At 43.2% G+C, this 24657-nt stretch overlaps 1 protein-coding gene across 2 annotated transcripts in view; it reads left to right on the forward strand.

Moving 5' to 3' along the window:
• Positions 1-24657, forward strand: part of LOC144507289 (latent-transforming growth factor beta-binding protein 2-like) — a 447226-nt gene that overhangs the window by 181734 nt on the left and 240835 nt on the right. The window lies entirely within an intron of this gene.

Below are 24657 nucleotides of genomic sequence, written 5' to 3' on the forward strand. Positions count from 1 at the left end.
TTTTTGGATACTCTGGTCCGATTGGCAGAACAGGTCACCTGATCCTCCGAGAGCTTGCCCCTTAATGTGGGTACACCTCATGATTTCCGAAGTCTAAGCAGAAATCTGTTTTTTCTCCTATTCTGCTCGTGTCTTGGCTGCCACCTATCCTTCAATTAATGTAATTAAAGCAGATGATCTGATTATTACTTTGTTATTATTTTTGTGACATTCACTGCATGCAAATTGGCTGACACATTTCCCTAGATTACAAGTAAGTGTCTATAAAATGGTTTATGATATCCTGAAGCCACGAAAGGCCATGTGACTTTTTACTCTTTATATACGCTTCCAAGAGAGAATCAGCTGCATCTGAAATGGCCATTCTTCAGACAGAAGTAGTAATTTTTTTCATGAGAAAAAAATTAATTGATTCACATATTGTAATCGCACAACTTAACATATATGCATTTTTCAGCAAGTGTCCTTGGATTATAGATAAAGATGGGAAAAATTGATTATCTTATCCCCTTCTAACACGAGAACGCTGATGCCAAATTTATCATGGATAAGTTCACGTAACTTAATACTGGTTAACAATAAAACCTGAAATCATCCTGGTCTCTACAACTCACTAAGGAAGTCCTGGGTCAGGTTTACTTTACTGCTAACTATGCATGGATACCTAAAGCAAAAGCAACAATTACAACATCCTGGAACTCTCTTTCTGACAGCACTGTTGGCGTAACAGCACCACTGGCGTAACAGCACTGCATAGACTGCAGTGGTTCAAGAAGGTGGCTTGCTACCACTTTCTCAAGGGAAATTAGGAAAAGGCAATAACTGCTGACCTAGGCAATAATGCCTACAAGCCATGAACATTTTTTTTAAAAAATGGCTTGTGGTGACATTGTACTTTTAACGTAATAAGATGCCCGAAGGTGTCTCATGATAGCATTTTAAGACAAAATTTGACACTAAGCCACTTTAGGAGATAATAGGACAGATGACCAAAAGCTTGGTCAAGAGGTAGGTTTCACAGATTGCTAAAGTGAAGTAGAGTAGCTGAGAGGTTAGGAAAGGGATTTCAGAGCTTAAGGCGTAGGCACAGCCCCCAATGTGGAGCAATTAAAATCAGGAATGCTTAAGGAGGCAGATTTAAAGGAATCTAAACATGTTGGAGCAGTGGGACTGGTGGAGATTTCATTGAAAAACAGGAGTGAGGCCATGGAGGGATTTGAAAATAAGGATGAGCATTTTAAAATTGAGGAATTTGTAACAGGAAACCAATGTAGGTAAGCAAGTGCAAGGCCAATAGATGTACATAACTTTGTGAGAGTTAGGAAAGGGACTGCAAAGTTTTTCAATTTACTCAACTTGGCAGGTCTAGAACATGGGAGGCAACTCAGGTGTGTGTTGGAATAACTGGATCTGGAGGCAATAGAATCATGGTGGAGGTTTCAACAGCAGATGAGCTGAGGCACAGGCAGAGTGGGGTGATATACTAGAGGTGAAAATAGACATTCTTTGTTCTGGCATAGATATATGATCAGATGCTCATCTTTGGATCAAATATGACACCAGGGTTGCAAATGAACTTGTTCAGCCTCAGACAATTGTGAAAGACAGGAATGGAGTTGGTAGCTAGGGAGCAGAGTTTGACTGAGACCAGAAACAATGTTCATTGTCTCCCCAACATTTAGTTGGTGGTTTATTATTATGTAGCAATGCAAATCCCTGAAGGCAAGCAATAGCCTCCTTATTTGTTGAATTTAAGGTGAGCAGTTGGCCACTTAGTCTGTAGAGAGGACATTCCATGGTAATGTGCAGCATTGTCTGTGTCCCTCCACAAGTGCACAAGGGGTTGTACAGAGGCCCCAATGATGGAGGTTGGCTGCAAAGCGGCCCTGGTCTCTTCTGAACCTATTTAGCAAGCGAGCTGTGTCAAAGGGTCACCCTGATTCAAAACATTGGCTGTATTCTCCCTCCAGAGATGCTGCCAGATCTGTTGAGATTGTTCAGCATTTTCTGTTTTTGTTTCAGATTCCAGCATCCACAGTATTTTGCTTTTAGCAAGGACCACTGTTGCTATGGCAGTTCAAAGCTTGCCATTTGGTGGATGAGGTTTGTCATAAGGAACTTGTTCGTGACTTACTTGATCCAAATGATGTTTGGTGGGAGATCTTGCTCAGGAAGGGTGCTCCATATGGAGTGCCGAGATGGAAGGCAGAAAGTAGGTGGGTTGAGCGTGTCATCATTGAGTGGTTTCAAACAGCTTGTAGTTTTTGTCAGATGGTGGATGTATGGAGGATTGATATTTGCATGGAAAGGAAGTCAGGGGAGGGATGTTGAGTGGAGAGTTCCAGTTATGCTGTGCGTGCAGTAGATTGTCAACAAGATGTGTGTGTGATGACCTTTGCAGGCTGGTGCACAGTACTCTGCTGCCTTGGAGGTAATGTCTGCTCATCCAGTACTGGATGTTAGACAAACTGTCTGACAATTTTAAGACAGTGGGAGTGGGGAGAGTGGTATTATTGTTAAGAGAGGTGGTGGTGAGGTAGAACTGAGTATTGTCAATGTACATGTTGAAAACTGATGTGTTTTTGGATAGTATCATGAGAAGCAACATGAGGATGAGAAATGTGATGGGGCCAAGGATAGATCTTTGGGGGACACTGAAGATAACAGTGCAAGAACAGAAAAATAAGCTATTGCAGATGATTCTCTGGCAATGATTAGATAGGTAAGAATGGAATCAAGAGAGTGTAATTTCAGCCAACTGGAAGAAAGTGTGGGTGGCGTAGTTAGTGGAAGGTATAGTAGACAGACAGGGAGGCTTCATTTAAGGGCATAGTGTCATCACCCCTCAATCAGGCTTGCATTTAATTAAATTGCCTGGTTGAAATTAAATTGCTGATATTATATTTTTGATGTGTCCTATGTGCCATATAAATGTCATGTATAGCAAATTCTGAAATTATGCTCAACAGGACATTTTAATGTAACCTCTATAAATGTCTTAGAAATTGAGATGAGAATAAACGGGGGGGGGGGGGGGGGGGGGGGTCGATTCTCATGGCCCTCTGCGCTGCTCGAACAACACAGCAGGCTGGAAGACATCAGCAGAGGCCATTTAGCGCGCTCCCCACTGGGCGTCATGGCCTCTGTGTGTCTCCAGGGACAGGATTTGTGCCATCGTCAGCTCTGCTCTGGAAATTGTGAATTGTAGTCTCTGGGCTCGCTAGCCCCCCCCCCCCCCCCCCCCCCCCCCACCCCCCAAAGCCTGGCACCCTGAAAGTGCCCAAGGGGCACCTTGGCACTGCCCACCAGGCATCAGGCAGTGCCAAGAGGGTGGAGCCAGAAGGGGTGGGGCCTATGGAGGGAGATCAGTGGGGAATGTCCCGCAGCCACTCTGCAGTTGGGATCAGTGGCAGAGGGAGGGAAGGAGGTGATCGGGGCTGGCTATTGAGGTGGGGACTTGTGGGGGGTGTCAGGATTTTCAAAGTGGGGACGGACTGCCTTGGGGGTGGTGTGTCAGGGAGATTGGGACTACCGGGGGTGTGGAGGACATATGGGCTGGCTCGGAGACTTCCGGGAGGCCAGCGATGGGGGATTGCAGGACTGGCCAGTGATCAGGAGGCCAGCAGTGCAGGGCTACTGTGCATGCGCTGATCTCCGCTCTGACAGATCAGCGCATACGAAGTGACCTGCTCAGCACTATGCTGCCGGCTTCTCCAGTGGGGATAGGCCCTGCCCACAGATTTTCAGTGTGAATCTCTCTAAGGCACTCTGCAATGCTCAGAGTATGGGAGATTCATTTTTAAAATCCCGCTAAAAAACCAGTGGGAGTTACTCCAGTTGTTATGCAAATTCGGCACTTAGAATGTTTTGGGAGAGTCCGGCCCAGATCTTTTAACAATCCATTAAGTTAAGACATCTTGGGCTTTATTTCAAGAACCATTTAATTATGCAATTTCTTTTTTAGATGGATAGTTGGAAAACAGTTTGTGCTTGGAACAAGCTTTCTTGCTCAGTTAAACATTGTACTTGGAAGATGTTTATGCATATTGGGAATACATCGGATGTGATTTGGTACTCAGGAATTCTAAACTTGAATCTGAATCATCATTGAAATAAAAATGCATTTATTTTTAGTTTTAAATGAACAAGCTGTAATGTGTTTTTTCTGTGGAACTGAATGTTATAGTGTGTTAGGAAGTTTAATTTCCCATTTAAGCTTCAACTCTAGGCTTCTAGTTCCTTTCATGATTGTTGTTAATGTTGACATAAGTTCATGACAGTTTCAGTAACTCAGGAGTTTTAATCAAACCAATTGAAAAATCATAACTGCCTTTTTATTTTGGGAACTATGCAAATATTACCAATTGATCTCTATGGAAATGAAAATTATAGTTTGCACAATGGCTGACTGATTTACAACATTAATTTTATGCTCAGGCATCAAGTTGAAAATATACCTCAGAATCTGAACTGAGATGGGGATGAAGGTGGCTCAATGAACTGGGAAGCAATTGGGATTAATAAGCAATTTGAAACTATTTCTGCTGACAGTTTTGAATGCCTTAGTGTGATTTATGCAAGTAAGTTAAAGGAGTACATACTCTGTTTCCTACAGTTCTCTAAAGTTGACAAATGGAGAACAGCTCCAACATATTCTGTCACCTTTCAGTTCTGATGAATGGCCAAAAGACTCAAAACATTAACTCTGCTTTCTCGCTTTACAGATGATGCCAGACCTGCTGTGCTTTTCCAGCACCAGCAGTCTGGTAAACCTTTGTTGCACTGCCTCTATGGCAAGCATATCCTTCCTTGGGTAAAAAGACCAAAACTGTAAATAATACTCCAAGTGCGGTGGAATCCATACAATTAAAGAAAGACATCTTAGTCCTGTACTCAAATCCTCTTGAAGATCATGTCCACAGTAAATCTGCTGGCACAGAAACTACACTGTGCTTCTGGATATACTCAGTCTGCTAGTAAAGGGAATCTTTTAACTTTTACCCTTGCAAAGGCCTTCCCTGTTGCATTAAGAAGTGATATTCCCCCATAATTGTTGTAGAGTCCCCTTTCTAAATATTGACTATCGCACCTGGGAATCACGAGCTGGCAAAAGAGGGAAATGGCAACACAACCTATGCACTGGTTTGCACTACCAGGGCAACTAGTGACCACAGAAGCTTGGCAACAGTTGGAATTAAACATAGAATTATTAAAAATGGCGTGACAAGTTGAGAAGGCATTTTTTTAAAACAAAAGCATGCAGTATCCTTGGTTTTAACAGATACATGGGGGAAATTCTGCCTGCCAAGTTCGGGTTGCTGGGCTCAGGTGCATGCAGGGGCTAAAGTCCAAAAAAATAGTGGTGTGTGAGGAACTTTATATGTCCTGGCTCTCTTCAGCATTTAACAGGGCACATTCAGAAGAGGCAAGCAATCCCCCTTAAAAGTGTCAGGTCAGATATTTAAGCATGTTAAATACCAATTGAGTGATAATACAGATTTTCCGAGCTGTGAGGATGTCTCTGGGATGCACAAAGTGAAAGCACAGCAGGAAGTCATTGAGCACCAAAATTGACATGCTCGAAAGTGTTTAAATTGAGAAACTGAACAATGGCAGCCATGCCTGTGGGAAAAGGTTTTACTCTCAGTACATTGACAATGTGATTTTCCAGATATACTGAACAGGAACAACTTTTTAGAATTCATATGACCTACCTTGAAATAATCTTACCTGTCATCCGCTTCCACTGCAGAATGAGAGCTGCTTAAATGTTCATTATATCAACACGTGAAGAGGAGCAACATCAGTAGCAGGAGCATGAATACTAGCTTCCTTCTCTGTGGCACATGCTGTTCCAAAGAGCAGGTGGGAAAAACATAGGGCGGGATCTTGAGCCATCAGCGGGAATGGCGGCATGGGCTCAAAATGTGGAGAGTTTGAAAAAGCGCGATTCTTGCTGGTGAGGTTGCATTTTCTGATTTTGACCTAACTTCACTAGCAGAATGGTGTGGAAAACGCTGGGGAAGGGTGCGAACCTAATATGAATGCATCAGCATTTCATTAGCGAGCACTCACTCTGGATATTGAGCCCACACTGAATATTCAGCTGGCGTGACGTCACGGCATGAAATGACAGAGTGAAGGCTCTGTGAGTGAACGGAGTGATTTATTATTTATAATTACATACACTAGTGCTACTTTCACCCCGTGCTAACTAGGTGCCTATCAACTCTTAATCTTCCTCATTGTGATGACTTCAGCCAGGCTAATGAGGTTAGCTTGCTGGAGTATGAACTACCTGATGAGTCCTTTTGGTCGTGCTCGGCCCCGAGTGCGCACACGGTCTGGAGGCGGCGCAGGCGTGCGGTGGGATCCCGCCCGAGTGTTCCCCTGCTCGGACGGAATTTCACATTGGCCCAAAGCCTAGACCTCCCCCCCGTCCCCCCCACCCAAGTCAGGTGCCCCACTGCATGTGCCGCCTCGCGGAAATGTCCTCCGTGCCCTTTTCCACCGCACGGAGGCGTTTCCTGTACGGGCTCCTGCTGCACACCTTTCATTACCGCGTCGTCGCCTGTCGCCCGGATACACCTTGGCGGGCCTTGTTGCCGCCAGGTGGCGGAGGTCCCCAGTGGAGATCCCTCTACGGAGGGATCTCCCCCAATTATCTTGGGGACCTGGGGTGTAGGGTGCTGCATGCAGCAGTGCCGTACAACCGTAGCTTTTTCCTGTACACGGGCTCCCGAGACTGCCTTTTCTGTTGCCTTGTGGAGTCCGTGGACCATGTCAACGTTCTGTGTTTTAGACTGCACACCCTTTTTGGTTTCCTCAAACACCTTTTACTGATGTTTTGTTTGCACTTCAGTCCCACGCTCCTGACCTACGGGCACCTGGTGCGGAGAGGAACGGGTCGGGATGCCGACCTCCTCGTGAACCTGCTCCTGGGCCTGGCGAGACGCGCCATCAATAGGTCCAGGCAGCGGGCGATCGACGGGGCTGTCCATCCTGACTGTCTGCCCCTCTACCGCGGCTACATTCGCGGCCAGGTGTCCCTGGAGAGGGAGCATGCGGTGTCCACGGGCGCGGTTGACGCCTTCCGCGACCGCTGGGCACCGCAGGGGCTGGGGTGTATTATCGACCCTGATAATCACCTTTTGGTTTGATGTTTTAAGTTTCCTTTCGACTTTGTTTTTGGTTCGGGCTGTTCCCCTTTCCTTTTGGGGAGCTGCCCCTTTTAATTTGTCCCTAAGTTAATTTGAGTTTGATTACTTGGTTGGTACCTTAAAAGAGATACCTGATGAGTCCTTTATTTGGTTGGTGTGAAAAGACATACCTGATGAGTCCTAATTGATGGTTAAATCAGGGAGCCTCATGCTCCCTATTTAAAGAAGGTCAAACTCCCAGTTGCATTCAGCACGGAGTAACTGGAGAGTTGGCTGTGTACAGATGTATGGTGTAAATAAAGTAACTTGATGATGGGACTTTCGCCTCCGTGGAGTTATTACACTCATCCTCCCATTACATCTAGATGCTTCCTCAGGATCTGCAAATAAGATTGAGGAGGCCTGCTGACTTCCATGCCCTGTTGCCTGAGATGGCCCTGGGGGGTGTCCTCTGGGGGCCCTGGACTTTGAGGTATTGTAGTGCTGCCCTCATGGTGTATGGGCTGGCGGTGTGTTGCTCACAGGAAGGGGGGGGTGGACTCCGATAGGTTGGACATCCCCAGGATCTCCTGGGTGGAAGGCCCTGGGCTGTGCACCAGATGATCCTAATCCCTTCAGGAGCCCAATGAATTCGGTGGTCTTCCATGGGATAGAGAGGCAGCTGAAGTATGGTGCAGAAGCCCCACCATCCTTTGGCGCTGACATTCATGGATTCTCACCAGTGCCTGCACCATGCAGTTGAACCCCTCAGACATGGGGGTCATGAACTGAGTGATGGTGCAGGCATCGCCTGCAAAGTCCTGTTCCAAGGTCTCCACTGTGGATGCCAACCTCACAGTGTTGGGCTCAGTGCACTGAAGTGATGGCACCATCTCTTCGGACATAAGGCGATAGGGAGGCTTTGGGGAAATTGATGGGATTGAAGGTGGATAAATCTTTAGGGCCTGATAATCTGTATCCCAGAGTACTAAAGGAAGTGACCCTAGAAATAGCAGATCCATTAGTGGTCAGTTTCTAAAATTCTTTGGACTCTGGACTAGTTCCTACAGATTGGAGGGTAGCTAATGTAAGCCCAGTGTTCAAAAAGGGAGGTAGAGAGAAACAGGGAATTATAGACCAATGAGCCTCAGTACTGGGGAAGTTGCTAGAGTCTTATCAAGCATTTCATAGCTCAGCATTTGAAGAATATTGATACAATCAGACAAAGTCAACATGGATTTACAAAGGGGAAATCATGCTTGATGAATCTATTGGAATTCTTTGAGGATGTAACAAGTAGAGTTGACCAAGTGAACATGGTTTATTTCGACTTTCAGAAGGCTTTTGACAAGGTCTCACGTAGCAGACTACTATGCAAAATTTAACCCCATCGGATTTTGGGTAGTGTCTTGAGATAGATAGAAAGCTGGTTAGCAGATTGGAAGCAAAGAGTTGGCTTAAATGGGTCTTTTTCCGATTGGCAGGCAATAACTAGTGGTGTACCGCAGGGATCTTTGCTTGGACCCCAATTGTTCACATATAGTAATGATTTGGAAGAGGAAACTGAGTGTATTATCTCCAAATTTGCAGATGATATAAAGTTGGGTAGGAGTGTGAAAGTTAGGTTACAAATAATTGTGACAAACAAAAGCTCCATAATTATCAAAAATCTCTGTCAAGTAATGGAAAATGCTTATCAGCATATGAGGCCTTCAGTGAAGCCAGTGCCTGTGTATTCAGGATAAACAGCTAATCTTCACCTTGTGTAAGTATCCTGTTCCCAGCCTTCACCAGAGGATGGAAAATAAGACATTTCCATAACAAAATACCAAGGAGCAAGATATTGGGACATATTATGCTAATGAAGGATTGGCAGAAGACTGTTTTCTATTGGATAAGAAAGGGCAATAGGCTGTGCTATGATTGGTGGAGAGGTATGCAAATGAAGGATTAAAAAGTTGCTAATTTCCCAGCTGCTGTAATTAACTGTAACTATTGCATTTTCTGTATGAATCAGCAGAACACCCGGCAATGCTTTGCACTGTATCGTGTTCTCACTTGTGCACAGGTTATTAAAGCTTGGAAATTGAGTACTCTGGGTTTAAGTGTTGTCTGTACCCAAGCCAACTGCAGTTAAGTGTTGTCTGTACCCAAAGTCAATGACAGTTCTTGGAGGTTCCACCAAGGTGGTAAACCCCTGGAGTGTCTATACGGGAGAAAAGCGTGGTGCCTTGCTGACCAACGGCTCGAAGACCATGGCTGCCTAATTTTGGCATATCAAGCTATTTGGCCAGGGGAACGCACATACTGTCCTGCATAAACACTACCAAGGTAAGCCATGACAAGGGAGACAAAGGAGGTTTGCATCCCTCTTTTTAGGGTTAAAGGCCCTGTTCTAGAGGGGGGTTTTGATTCCTCCCCCATGGGTACAGTTTTGGGTTAGAAGCCCATCTGGATACAACACAAGGGAGGTTTGAGTCCCCCTTTTTGAGTACGGTACTGCGCAGAGGTTCGAAGCCTGTTTTAAGTAATTACCTAGGTTTGGTTTAGATAGATAGAAAAACCATATTTCTGCCTGCAATACTCTGGTCCGTTGAAGGTGATGCTCTAGATTGCATGACCACACGCTGTCAGAGAGAGAGAGAGAACAGTGTGTTTCTTTTAACCCTTTACTTCCTTTTTACGTCAGCTGGCACAAAAAAACAAGAATTTTGTTTTAGTCTGGGCTCTAAATGTAGATTGGCATAGGATGTGTAGCATAGTACAGAAACCTGATGAGGATGTACAAGACTATGTAGAGAGGTTTCGCTTGGTGTTTACGAATTGTTCAGGTGTATCTCAAGATGCTGGAATGCTGGCACTTGTAAACACTCTTGTACAGGGATTGCAGCCTGATCTATAGAAAGTGTTTACATTGACCTGTGTTGAGTGAGAGGGAAAACAGAACTTACCCAAGCTTATTAATGCCCTCTGGCACTGTGAACACCAGCTCCAATACCAGAAACTCAAATCGGGAAGTAAAGGTACAGGTAACGTATTATATGCTGGCCAGTTAGGGTCTGGGGAGGGCAACCACGATGGGGTGGAAGTGGAGGACGCGGGCAAGGGAGATGGCGATTGACTGGCCGAGGCAGCCACTCAGGTGCCTGTTTCACCTGCGGTCTCCAGGCACACTCGTCTCGGGACTGCCCCCAGAGACAACAGGCACAGGGATCTTTGGCCATGCCACTCCTGCCTCCGCCACTGCCTGCACCCCCAACAACTCCCTATACCATGCAGCAGCATTTAATTTAGTCATAAATGTCAGTATGTGTGGCTGCTGCTTAAAATATTGTAAAATTTACTTGCATAATTATTCTATGCCTGCAGGGGTGTCTGCACTGTGGGGGGTGGTGGGGGGATTGGCACTGGGAGCGGGGTGGGGGGGTGGGAGCTGGAGGTTGGGGCAGATGGGAGGGGGCCCAGGAATGGTCAGGGGGGGCGCAATTGGGCCGTGGGGGGATTGGGGGGGCAGCACTGCGGTTGTCCCGGGCTGGCCAGTGATTGATTGGCCAGCAAATGGGAGGCTGACAGTTCGGGGCCACTGCACACGTGCAGAGGCCCACTAGTTTCCGCCTTCTGAGTGGGAATAGACCCCACCCCCTGAAACTTAATTATATTCGCGCTGGTGGCCTCTGCATTGCAAAGAATGTGGGAGAGTCTCGTGTGAACTCCCGCTGAAAAAACAGACGTGAATTAAACCAGTGAATTCAACACTTGGAATTTTTTGGGAGAATTCTGCCCAATATTCGAGCTGTGCTTCACCTTCAAAGTTAAAATTTATAATGTTGTATAAAAACAGTGCTTAGCATTCGGTCAGATTTTCAATACGCTTTCTGTGGGCTGCGATTAATTACCCAAGGTTATTTGTAACTTATTTACATAAACTTTCCACCAGCTGAAGCTGTGACTGAAAAAAACCTAAAAACTGTAATTGTTTGCTTCTTTTTGTATGTACACTTTTATTTTGGCCACTACCCTGGGAGATAAAGCTATTTGCCCCTTTTAAGATAAATAAAATACCATCATTGCAAAAAGTTAATTTCACAGTGCACAAATAGAATTGTAACAACTAGAAAATAAATCAGACATTTAATGTTTATATTTCAAATTTATAAATCCAAAGTAATAGGTATTTTCAACTCTTAAAATGTAATCAAAACCATACCTTGTTCTATTAGTAATGTCACAGGCATATCCAGTAAATCAGAGACTAGCAATCATTCATGTGCAATTCATTACAGCTGCTGTATCCTGTTATTTTAGTTTTCGGAAGTTTATTTGGATGCTTATGAATAATCTTAAAGCTTCTTTAAACATAAATCATTCTATAGTTCAAAGCTTTTTACTTGAGCTTTTTCTGCATCAGGATTTTGTAATCTAATATGCATATTAGATGACTGCTGATGGTGTTGCATCATGGTGGTAATTTTAAACCTGTTTTGACGAGCACAAACACAGTGCAATACTTACCACTCTGTTTACCATCTATTAAGTCCACCATCATATTGAATTTGGAAAGAACCTGGGAAGTCGAGCTCCCACCTATATGAAATGGCAGAATTATTTAAGTAGGAGTTCAATGATGCACATTGCACCTACACTTCAATATTAATTAGAAATAGCAAGTAAGCTGAATGGAGAGCCAGACCTGGAAATAAAACAAATCTTCTACAGAACATAAAGCAGGATGACCATTTGGAGTGAGAAAGGAGTACTCACATGAATGCATTTGGATCACTAGATCTAGCTAGAATTAGGGGTAGTTTATTCGAGGTTGCAAGCATTTACATTAGAATGTTTTAGGTAGTTCTGATTCAGCCCTGGAACTATGTCAAATGCTCTAGTGAGACTTGGAATTTACAACTGAGAGAAATCCAAATGTTGCTTGTAGTTGTCAACGTGTAAGCTAGTCAGCATCTCACTCCTATATCAGGCAGCTGACAGACTGACATCTCATCATGAATAGCAGGAGCCAATAGTAGAGGGCTGCACTGAACTAAGTCTGAAGCTCTGGAATCTTTTTCCTTAAACTGCTCTGCCCCTTTTGCTTCTTTAGGAATTTGCTCCTGAAAGTATCTTCTTCAAACCTACATCTCTGATCTATCTGTCTTAGCTTCTTATCTGTTCACTGTCAGTTCTTTGGTGGAATTTAACCTACTAAAAGGGTGGATTTAGGTAAGTGTTATGATCCCAGTTGATGTTATAACCAAGTGAGAACATGCCTAAATGGAACCTTGGCTCAAAAGACCATGGGCAGGATTTTACGGCTTCACTCAGACGAGACTGGAAATTCCTGCCCAAGGTCAAATGAGATTTGCGTTGTCGGACCCTCACCCGCTCCGATTCCGTGGCGGGCGAGGTGGTAGAATTCCTGCTCATAACTTTAAAATTTTTTATCAAACGTGGAGAAACATAGTCCCAGGACCGCTAATTAGATTTTATAATAAGGAAAAATCATTTATTAAGCATGGAAAAATTGGATTATAACACAATACTCCTTTACACTCTCCTTAACTTAAATACACAGATATTAAGATTAACATGGATGATACAGTAGATTTGAAGCTACATTGGTCTCCTTAGCACACAAAGTTAGTCTTTGCGGATTTCTCTCAGAGTCCTCTCCTAATGAATGTCACATAAGAGTTTCCAAATTCCACTCCTAAAACATGATTTAAAATCTCCCCTCGTAGTAATACCCAGACTTAGTGGTTTGCATTCTGGAATCCAGTCCAGATTTTAGAAATTACACTTTTAAGCAAAACTTCTAGTCCGCTTTTAACAATGAGTTAATTCCAGGATTTTATACCACCCCCTTTAGGATTTCTTTGCCTTGACTGTCTTCCACTCTTACACAAATTCTAATATCTAACCAATACTTCCTTCCCAATTACTTTAAGATTTGTTCCCCAGACAATAGTAAGACACTCAAAACTTTAGGATTATTTTAGAAACCTTTCTCTAGCATTCTCACCAACCAATTCCTTCTCTGTTCTCTCTGACTTGAAATAAACAGTACTTGGTTCTGCTCCTAGTTCCTCTTTGTTCCTTCACATTCAGACCTTCAGGGAGCTCCTCTTCATTTCTCTAGTTTCCTTAAGTAGCTGTCCTTTAGATTTCTGGCATTGGCTTTCTTAAATATTATTCCAATGTATAACTTTTTTTCTAACAAAGCTAGCTGAGAGAGATGTTTTCTCTCTAGCTGCCTGTCACCATCTGCTCTAACTTTCAGCTAAAACTAAAGAACATAGAAAAGTGTTTTTTTCTTACCAGAGCCCCTAGTTGTTAAGTGTTATAATTCAGGTCAGAAACTCCAAAGTGTTTTATGAAGTCCGCCTGGATCATAAGTTTTGCACTTTGAATTTCACTTCAGGTATGATTCAACTGACCTACCAGGAAGCTTTTATCAAACAAAGTTTATTTAAGAATATAGTTAACATGTATAGAAAGAAAATTAGTTAGAACTTTTATCAATTACAAACAAAACAAAACAACCATGATAATATATAGCCCTTAACAAATATATCTAAAATGTTCCAATCAAACAAAACTTCCCATAGACAAAACTCTTTCCACAGATTTATCACAGCAAAGACTAATGCTCAGGTGATACTGGAACTGAGTCCTTTGGTTGGAGAATTGAAACCCTGACTTCTCAGCCTTGTAAATTCGAGCAGCCCTCTGGATATACCCAGAACAGTTTGAAGCCAGAACAGCTTCCCAGAACACCAGGGAGACTCTCTGGTCAAGCCACCAACAGCAGATTTTCTCCTGCAGGAAGGCAGTAAGCCTTGATTTCAGCCAGGCATTCAGCTTTCAGCAGAATTTCCAAAACTAGGGTGAGAAAAACACTCCAGCCAAGCAGAAAATGAAACCTTAACTTCACTAGGGAAAAAAAACTGTCAGGTAACACATGACCAGCCAATCAGTCTTCCTCCTAACAATCCAGAATCATAAAAGATCCTAGAGCAAAAATAAACAAAACCCCATGTAAACCACTGAAAGAGCAATAAAAGGATTCCTACAAACAACTCGGCAACAATGAAATAAGCTGAGGCTGTGAGAGCTGCAGAGAACATCATTTAAAAAAACATTTTTTGAAGGTACACTAGCGTCATACTAAGCAACTATATTTATTCTTCATACCGTAGCTCTCTCTATCACACTAGAATCTTAGTTGGAATTGAACCCCCCACCACCCATACACACACACCACACACACACATGCAAACAACTTTTGTCCAGCACAAATCTAACTATAGGTCCTCCCAGGCACAGAAGCATTAAATTAAACCCACCTAAAACTATACCTTATTTCTAATGTTTACCCATACAGATATAACTCTCTTAAAACTACCTTTGGTTTCCTAACAGTAAGGTCAGGGGTTAAAATCTTAAAAATCATTTTTCAAATGACATCTGGCTTTAAATTGAGGCCAAAAGGTGAGCTGGCTGGCTGTACTTTAAATCTGACAATGAGGCTACGAGTGTTGGGGCATCAGCAGCTACACCCAGTCAAGGACTTGTTGGATTCAGAAGATGTGTGCCTTTACACTGACCACCTGGACCTAAATGCCTGCCTGAGGAAGTTCCCACACTCAGACATCCTAATCCCAGCCTTCTTATAAACCTCTGTTCTATTCTTTGCTTCAGGCCATCAATACATCATCACACACGTGCATCCCCAGTTAGATCTACAATCTGACCCGACCCCATCTGAGGTGTCCCCTCCTGCCGCCCTCTCCTCTCCCTCAAGTTTACCTCAGGCATCCGATCTTCCCCACCATCCAGTGTTTCTGTTCCCCCCGTTCCCCTTTCAAGGCCACCAAGTCCGTTGCACCCTGCTTTCAACCTCCCCACAGGCCTCCATTTGTCCTGGCGACAGTCCTCCTGCTCCTTCCCAGGAAGTCAATTACTCCCAACTTCCCATGCCTTCAGTCCCCCAACCACAAGCAGTCCTTCCAGCCATCTGATTTCTCCTCCAGTCTCCAATCTCTCCCTCACAAAGCATATAAATCTCCCCTCAGAACTCCAATCCTCCTCCCGCCTCAGCAGGAAGACTCTGACCTTCCATTCCACAATTTCTTCCATCCTCGGTTGGTCATTCTCATTTCCTACAAGATCACCCGTCACTTCTCCCCCACCTATCTTATCTGGCCTTGTGACCTTCATCAACTGGTCCCCTGTCGAACTAGAAGCTGGCCTGGCAAACATGCTTGGTTTCTGGGCAGGGATCCCCATTACTTCCAGATCTCTCTCCACTATTGCTCCCAATGAGGCAGGTAACTAAAAATACAGTCCTTTGATACTCATTCCTATAAAATGGGATGTTTTACCACATTAAAGGCAATTTATAAATGTAAATTGTTGTTTCCTTGAATCCATTTGGCACAACAGCAGTAGGGTGTTTTCTGTGAGTTTGGACTGCAGTGGAAAATGACAAATTGTGTCCTAGCTTGTTCTTAATTTATGTGTTATGTGAAATAGGAGAACAGAGTTGCAAATGGAGCAGTAGGCATGGAGTCTGCTGGAGTCATCTGAATTACTTATTGGCCAAATATTTGTATTCATTTGATTAACACACAGCCAATTCAAACAAAGCTTAATTTGATAGTTAAATAAGATTATAGCTTCAGAGGAATAGATACAATAAAAAGATTTAAATGGTATCCATGCAGTCAATAAATTTTCCTTAAAGTCTGACTATTTTTTTACTTAAAGTGCAATGTAAGTGTCCTTTTTTTTCTGTAGGTTATGTGTCATCATATCAATATTCAGTCATATAAACTTCAGGATACTCTGTTAATTCCTAGTGTGTGTGAAGTTCTGCCAAGTTCTGCTCCAATTAAAGATCTCTGACCAGTCTTTCTACACCCTTAATCAATGCTGTGAAAGGACCTTTGTTACCATTCTTACCTTATGAATGTTGAACAATCATTTTGCTCCATTTAGACATTTTGCCTATTTATGAACTCCTTTCATTGCCATGAATATTTTTACCTTAAGGTATATTAAAAAATTATGAATGCCTTGTAGTCAATCAGATTAATCAGACTAATAGTGAATGTTAGAAAGTTATCAGCAATAGTTAAAACATTTGGCTTTTTTTTCACCCCATGGGGGAGTTTTTCTGGATTTCCCATCCCGTCTTTCATGCAGCGGAAGTTGGCACATCATTCGCCAGTGGCAGGGTCTTCCAGTCCTTCCACTGTCAATTGGATTTCCCATTGACTGCACCCCACACCACTGCGGTGGGGGTGTGCCATCGGTGGAGCCAGAGATCTCACCAGTGTGAACAGCTGGAAAATTCTGGCCTATGGTATGTATATTAATCTTAAAATTATAGGTATCAACCAATGAATATACAGTTGCATTAATATAGGCTTTTTAACTCAGCAAATGCCCCATAATACTACATAGGAAAATTATCAGACAGAAAAATGACATTAAATCACAGGAGGAGACGATGGGGTGCAATTCACATGAATCGGCTTTAAATGCCCGCGCCAGAGGGAAAACTGGAGTGTTTCCTGCTTGCCTTAACAGTGTTTGTCAGGTGGGATTCACCCACCTGATCAATGCAAATTTGTGCATCATGGGAAACACAATGGCGAGCCTGGCTTTTCTGAGATAAAGGACACCCTGATCTCAGCGTTCAGACACAGATTCCCTTCTCACCCACAATGGAAAAGATGACCTCCTCACAGGCCAGGGGTACCCCAACCCCTCAGCACAGAGGTGGACCCCCCTTCCAATGCCAAGAGAACGCAGGCATGAGGGTGACGTGTTCCCACCTCCCCCACAACCCCACCAGACAAAGACTCCGATATAGAGTCCCCTCAGGCCTGGCCACCCCCCCGGGTCCCCCTCCCCAGATCCCCCCTTCCAGGTCTCACTCCTTGGCTGTGTCAACCTTGCACTGCCCCTTGGAATTGACACTTTGGCAGTGGCATTCTGATTTGGAATGTTGGACTCTTGAGGGGGTCTGAAGGAGGTAAGTGCTCTGCCAGGTGCCAGGCTGCAGAGTGAGGGCACCCCAAGGGATCTGGGGGCTCGGGCTGGGGGCTAGGGTTTAACCTCGGGACTCTGTCCCTGGATGCGGGTCTCGTGGCTGTACTGCCCCTTCTAGTCCTGGGAAATCTGAAGATCATTCTTGGCATGGCGATTTCAGCCAGCTCTCTGAATCAAAAACTTAATTCTTGTCTGTGTACTGTGAAAACTTTGAAGTGGCCTGGTCAATTTAATCTCCATGCTCCCTGGACAGCTGGAAGGCTTCCAAATCACAGCAACACTCCATTCTGCAAAAGGGATTCACCTTTTTCTCTCTAAGAAGCTGCAAGTGTCAGTGGATCCCTTTGAAGTCTTTCTGACTCACAGGAGAAGTCACTTTCACTAGAGGCAATTTCCTTCCCCACTCACAGTCTCATTTTTCTAACACCGTTTTTTAAAAAGTCTCTGAGCCTTCCCAGAAAGCTCAAAACCTTTGCAAACCTTTGAAGTCCTTTGAAATCAATTGCAAACCTTTGAAGTCCTTTATGCTTTTAGTTCCTCTTTTACTTAGCTGCTTTGAGGTTGCCTGCAGCTGTCAAACAGAAAAAGAATGCTTATAAACATTGCAGTTAGGAGCACCAGTGTGTGTGTGGGGTGGGGGTGGGGGTTACTTCGGATCCATTCAACTGTGAAGTGAAAGATAAATAAACAAACCTCAAGTATGTTGTGTAAAAACAATTGAGCTATCAATCAAAGGCTAGTTAAAGGTGTTAGATTGTGAAATTGAATGAAAACAAAGGTTTGCAATGGATTTCAAAGGACTCTGCTCGGGAGGAGCACTCTAGTACTTGGCTGAAAGGGTTTTGAGGATTGTGGTTGTTTGCTGCATGTTCCATATTATGGTGTAATGAAGGGACATTCACATCGAAGGGTCAGAGGCTGGCAAAAGAGCTACATTATCATCATCATCAGAGGAGGGCAAGGAGGAGCCTGTCAACTCTAATGGAGGTGACATTGAGGAGGAATGCAACAATTAGAGACATCCAGAGGGGCAGGCTCAGGTACCCATGGCCAGATCTGTAAAGAATGCCATTGTCACCAGGGCCCTCTTGAGACAGAGGTGATTGGGCAGCATGGTGGCACTGTGGTTAGCAGTGTTGCCTCAGCGCTAGGGATCCGAGTTCAATTCTGGCCTCAGATCACTGTCTGTGTGGAGTTTGCACGTCCTCCCCATGTCTGCGTGGGTTTCCTCCGGGTGCTCCGGTTTCCTCCCATACTCCAAAGATGTGCAGGTTAGGTTGATTGGAAAAGCTAAATTGCCCCTTAGTGTTGGGGGATTCGCAGGGTAAATACATTGGGTTATGGGGATAGAGCCTGGGTAGGATTGTTGTTGGTGCAGGCTCGATGGGCCATATGGCCTCCTTCTGTACTGTAGGGATTCTATGATTCACCTAAGCAGCCTTTAGGATCCGAATACAAATTTAGCAGCAAGCCCCTGGTGAGCCATTGCCACTTAAGTACCCTTAATAGTGCCACACAACTTCCAGTAGATGTCCATTCCCATCAAGAGAGAATGCCAGCAGCAACCCTTGACATTTAATGTCATCAGAATGTTGAATTCCTCACTAGCACCACCCTTGGATTCACCATCGTCCACAGATTGTCCTTGATTTTGAGATGTAGTGAATTCACAGAAACACTTCTTTCTGTAGTTATTCAGGACAGAGGGTAAAGTTTCAGTTTCTCTGCTCACCAGCCTATACTTTTCAGTCAAATCACTTAATTGGAAACAAGGTCTGGTAAACAATCTCCCACAGGTATGCAAATTTCCTCCATTATTGATTCCCACTATCCTGTTGTAAAAAATGGTCTAAATCCTAACTTTCAGATGAGACCTTAAATCTCATCTACCCTCTCAGGTGTATATAAAAGATTCCGTGGCACCATTTTGTAAATACAGTAAGAAGTTTAACAACACCAGGTTAAAGTCCAACAGGTTTATTTGGTAGCAAAAGCCACACAAGCTTTCGGAGCTCCAAGCCCCTTCTTCAGGTGAGTGGGAATTCTGTTCACAAACAGGGCATATAAAGACACAAACTCAATTTACATGAATAATGGTTGGAAAGCGAATACTTACAACTAATCAAGTCTTTAAGAAACAAAACAACGTGAGTGGAGAGAGCATCAAGACAGGCTATAAAGATGTGTATTGTCTCCAGACAATACAGCCAGTGAAACTCTGCAGGTCCAGGCAACTGTGGGGGTTACAAACAGTGTGACATGAACCCAATATCCCGGTTGAGGCCGTCCTCGTGTGTGCGGAACTTGGCTATCAGTTTCTGCTCAGCGACTCTGCGCCGTCGTGTGTCGCGAAGGCCGCCTTGGAGAACGCTTACCCGAATATCAGAGGCCGAATGCCCGTGACCGCTGAAGTGCTCCCCAACAGGAAGAGAACAGTCTTGCCTGGTGATTGTCGAGCGGTGTTCATTCATCCGTTGTCGCAGCGTCTGCATAGTTTCCCCAATGTACCATGCCTCGGGACATCCTTTCTTGCAGCGTATCAGGTAGACAACGTTGGCCGAGTTGCAAGAGTATGTACCGTGTACCTGCTGGATGGTGTTCTCACGTGAGATGATGACATCTGTGTCGATGATCCGGCACGTCTTGCAGAGGTTGCTGTGGCAGGGTTGTGTGGTGTCATGGTCACTGTTCTCCTGAAGGCTGGGTAGTCTGCTGCGGACAATGGTCTGTTTGAGGTTGTGCGGTTGTTTGAAGGGAAGAAGTGGGGGTGTGGGGATGGCCTTGGCGAGATGTTCGTCTTCATCAATGACATGTTGAAGGCTCCGGAGGAGATGCCGTAGCTTCTCCGCTCCGGGGAAGTACTGGACGACGAAGGGTACTCTGTCCACCGTGTCCCATGTTTGTCTTCTGAGGAGGTCGGTGCGGTTTTTCACTGTAGCGTGTTGGACCTGTTGATCAATGAGTCGAGCGCTATATCCTGTTCTTATGAGGGCATCTTTCAGCGTCTGGAGGTGTCTGTTGCGATCCTCCTCATCCGAGCAGATCCTGTGTATATGGAGGGCTTGTCCGTATGGGATGGCTCCTTTAACGTGTTTAGGGTGGAAGCTGGAGAAGTGGAGCATCGTGAGGGTATCCGTGGGCTTGCGGTACAGTGAGGTGCTGAGGTGACCGTCCTTAATGGAGATGCGTGTGTCCAAGAATGCAACCGATTCCGGAGAGTATCTCTGGTGAGTCTGATGGTGGGATGGAATTTGTTGATGTCATCATAGAGTTGTTTCGGTGATTGTTCACCATGAGTCCAAAGGAAGAAAATGTCGTCAATGTATCTAGTGTATAGCATCGGTTGAAGGTCCCGTGCGGTGAAGAAGTCTTGTTCGAACCTGTACATGAAGATGTTGGCATATTGAGGTGCGAATTTGGTCCCCATGGCTGTTCCGTGTGTCTGTTTGAAGAACTGGTTGTTGAAGGTGAAGATATTGTGGTCCAGGATGAAGCGGATGAGATGTAAAATTGCATCTGGAAACTGGCAGTTGTTGGCGCTGAGCACTGAGGCCGTTGCAGCAATGCCATCGTCATGGGGGATGCTGGTGTAGAGTGCCGAGACATCCATTGTGACGAGGAGCGCTCCTGGTTTAACTGCTCCATGTGTGCCGAGTTTCTGTAGGAAGTCCGTCGTGTCGCGACAAAAGCTGGGGACTCTACACCAGCATCCCCCATGACGATGGCATTGCTGCAACACCCAGCAGTTCCTAATCAAACATAAATTGTGTGTACACCTCAACATATGCTGAAAGCCTACCTTTTTATTTTAAAAGATATGTTCATTTCAATAATAATAAACTGTTTACATAATTACAGGAACATAGAGCATTCGATTTTCATGGTGACCGTAAAAAAAATAAACAACCAATCATAATTTATCTGCATCAGTAAACTTTTCATGATCCTCAAGTAGCTGATGAGTTCCTTAATCACTATAGATCTTAATAATTATCAACGCACATGTCGAGCTTATGACAATTGGAATAGATTTCTAAATGCTCACAGAGTTTTACCAAAGAAGATCTGAAAGCACTGGTAAGCATAGCAATTGATGGCACAGGACATGGTTGCTGATTCCTGAGATGTGCCTTGAAGATCGCTATAGAATAAAAGTTGAGGACAATAACGATTAGTAGTCTCTAGATGCTTCCATTGCAGATCTTTATGAAGCACTATGTTCCTCTCTCCCAAGCCCAGTTGAATATCTGCTGAGACATGGCTCTAAACTGGTTAGAATCATTATTCGCATAAAAGAAGATGGTTGTGGGAGGTCAATCATCTGAGCCTTGAGAGAGCAGATTACAATGAACTACTTAAAGGAGGAAATGCTAAGTGAATATTAGCAGGAGAGATCAGCATTTGAGATCATGCCCTTGAGTGGTTTGGGCAAGACAGACAGATGAAAGCATGGCCAGTTGAGTCATATTCTGTCCAATTTTCTCCAGTACAGCGGACTAGGTACGTAAAGGGTAAGGATAAAATTATTTTTGTGGGGCCAGAAGTGAAAGAATAACATGGACTTTTGCCATCATGGCCTAACATAGTACTAGCCTGGAGCTGGTAATAAGGTTGAGATTTCAAAATATACTGGGCTCCTACTAGCAGGATGGGGCAAGTTTTCGGCAGTAAGCATTAATTGTTAAAAGTTGATTTCCATTGTGTGCATTTCTGGAGCGAAGCAGATTGAGGAAAATGATGAGATTGAAGGTGGATAGATGTAATCAATAAAAAAGAGGTTGGCATGTTATTATAATATCTTTATTGCTATCCTAAAACTGTGATCATTTTAAATTAAGGAATGTATGCTAAAATAGATCTCTAAGTAAAAGCATTACATAACAAACCCTCCAGTGGTACATTATTTGCTGCTAAATTCTTTGTGAAGTTTATGAAGGAATTCATCTGTTATGTATTTTTTATTCATAAAATGCCACACAGCTTTGACATTTTAGTAGCTGCACAGAGTAGGTAATACTGATTTTAAATACACCATTCAACTGATCAGTCAAATATTTTGCATTGTATCATTAGATAATTCAAGGATGTAAATCATTTTTTCCTGCCCTAAATGAACATAAGAACTGGAAAGAAAATATATAACTCGATCTAGCCAACCTGCTTCAATTAAACTTGATTTTCTGAATGTGTATTTTAGAGAAACTTTATTGGCCAGGATTTTCTAGCTCTGCAGCAGATGCGATGAGCCATTCAAATGTATGTTGACTTCATGAGCCCGCAGGTGGGAGTGGCTAGAAAATTCTGGCCATTGTTTCTATTCTTTCCTTGGATCAAGTGTGTATCTTTCTATTGTCACACTTGTCAGTTATTGCCTTTATCTTTTGAAATTCTACCTACATCTTGTTTTGATTTTTCAAATTCAATTGAGAAATTAAGCCTCGAGTTATTCATCCAACTCTTGCTTTTGTATAGCAGCTTGCATTTACACAGTGTATTTAATGCAGAAAACCGTTCCAAGGTTCTTCAGAGAAATGGAACCACGGTAAATGAAAATTGAGGTGAGTAAATAGAGTTGAAGATATTAATCAGATCAGCCATGATCTTGTCAAATGCCAGAGCAGGTTCAAGAAGTTGACTGGGCTACTCCGGCACCTAGACACAGCTGTTAATAGTAGTATAAGGGGAGGGAGATGTGCAAATGGCTAGACTCAGAGGACTGGAAAATTCACTACTTGGGCTGGAGAAGGTTCCAAAGACAAGGAACTGTAAGGGCATGAAGGAATATTAACATGGGGTTGCAAATTTTAATTTTGAGTTTGTGATTTGATCGCCAATGTAAGTCAACAAGCACAGTGTAATAGGTGATGACGAGCTGGTGCAAGATGGCTTATTGATATCAGAGTTTTGGATGATGTTTGGATATTATTAGCTAAAATTTGCAGATTGGAAGATGGGAGGTCAGCTAATAATAATCTAACTTAGAGTTGGCAAAGGTATGAATGATACTTCCCGCAGCAGATGGGCTGAAATGGAGGCAGATTATAATATTATAGAGGTGAAGGTTGATGCTACTTAAAGAGAGTATATCAGAAGCTTAACCTGGCTTGAATAATTGTAAATAGTCTGGTTCAGCCTAAGATAATACTCAGGGATGGATCAGTCGCAAGGCCAAAGACTTTTCAGGCTGGAACCAAAGGGGATGGCTCCAATATTTCCAGTGTTTAACTGAAGGAAATTGTGACTTGTTTGTGACTGGATACCTAAGAAAGGGTCTGAAAAAATAGAGACAGTGGGGAGGCTGAATGATGTGTTAGAAAATTAGAGCTCTTGAATGTTATGAATATACATGTAAATCCTAGCTGTTTACATAATATATTGTGGTCGGTTATCCAGTATTATTATGCAATTAACTGATTTCTATTTTCCCGCTTGTTACCTCTTTTCTAATTCAACAGCACCATTAATTTATATTGAGCTCCTTGATCAATCAACTCATTTTCCCCCTTAATCTTTTTTTAGCAGTTTTCAACTTACTTTGCACATAATCTAATCTATCTGTTTCTTTCCTTTTTTTGGAAATTATACACATTAAAATCCTGTAAATTTATAGTAAATGTCACAGCACTGAGTTGTGACTCCAGTGAAGCATGTTAAAGATTGAATTGATAGGACTGCCCCCTCCTGGATTGTTCAAAAATATTGACTCTTTGAAAATCCAACAGAAATTTCCGTGGATTGAAGTGAAGTATCTCACAGCTATTATAAATGTATTTTATAATATTGAACATTTCAAATGTACAGATAACTGTAAGTCTCAGCAAATCACTAATTTCTTTCAGTTGTTTTTGCAAATTGCCTTTTAAATTACTTTTAATTAAATGTACTTCAGTTTAAAAGACTTTCAGAATATTTATTTTAAACATGTCCAGTTGATTAGGATCTGCTTTATCTGCATTTCATTTCAAGAAACCTATTGTTTTATTGCCTCAGGCAAAATAATGCAAACAAAACGACAGGTTATGCAGATACAGTGATGTGGTGAGGTGCAAGAGTTCCAAGAAAATGTATTGGTCAAATTGTTTCTAAATTTATTACATTGTTTTCCTATGTATTAATCATTTGAGTCCCCAAAGGTCAGTAAAATTATGCTTTTTAAATAAAAATTACTAGTCCCAGTAGGCATCTTATTTTGAACTATGTGGTATTTTGTAATATTAGTCTTTAGCATAGCTAGAATTTTATTATGCAACAGTTTAGTGATTTAATTCAAACCTATTAAAAACATGAATTACAGAAAGCTTTACTTCTGGCTGTGGAATGGTGGGTAGAGGGAGCACCTTTTTTCTTGATTTATATTGATAACAGACCTGGTTGTACAAGCCACAATTTCAAAATCTGAAGATTCATAGAAACCCTACATGGCAGAAGGAGGCCATTCAGCCCACCAAGTCTGCGCCGACAACAA

This window comes from Mustelus asterias, chromosome 18 (genome assembly GCF_964213995.1).
Source record: "Mustelus asterias chromosome 18, sMusAst1.hap1.1, whole genome shotgun sequence".
Classification (NCBI taxonomy): domain Eukaryota; kingdom Metazoa; phylum Chordata; class Chondrichthyes; order Carcharhiniformes; family Triakidae; genus Mustelus; species Mustelus asterias.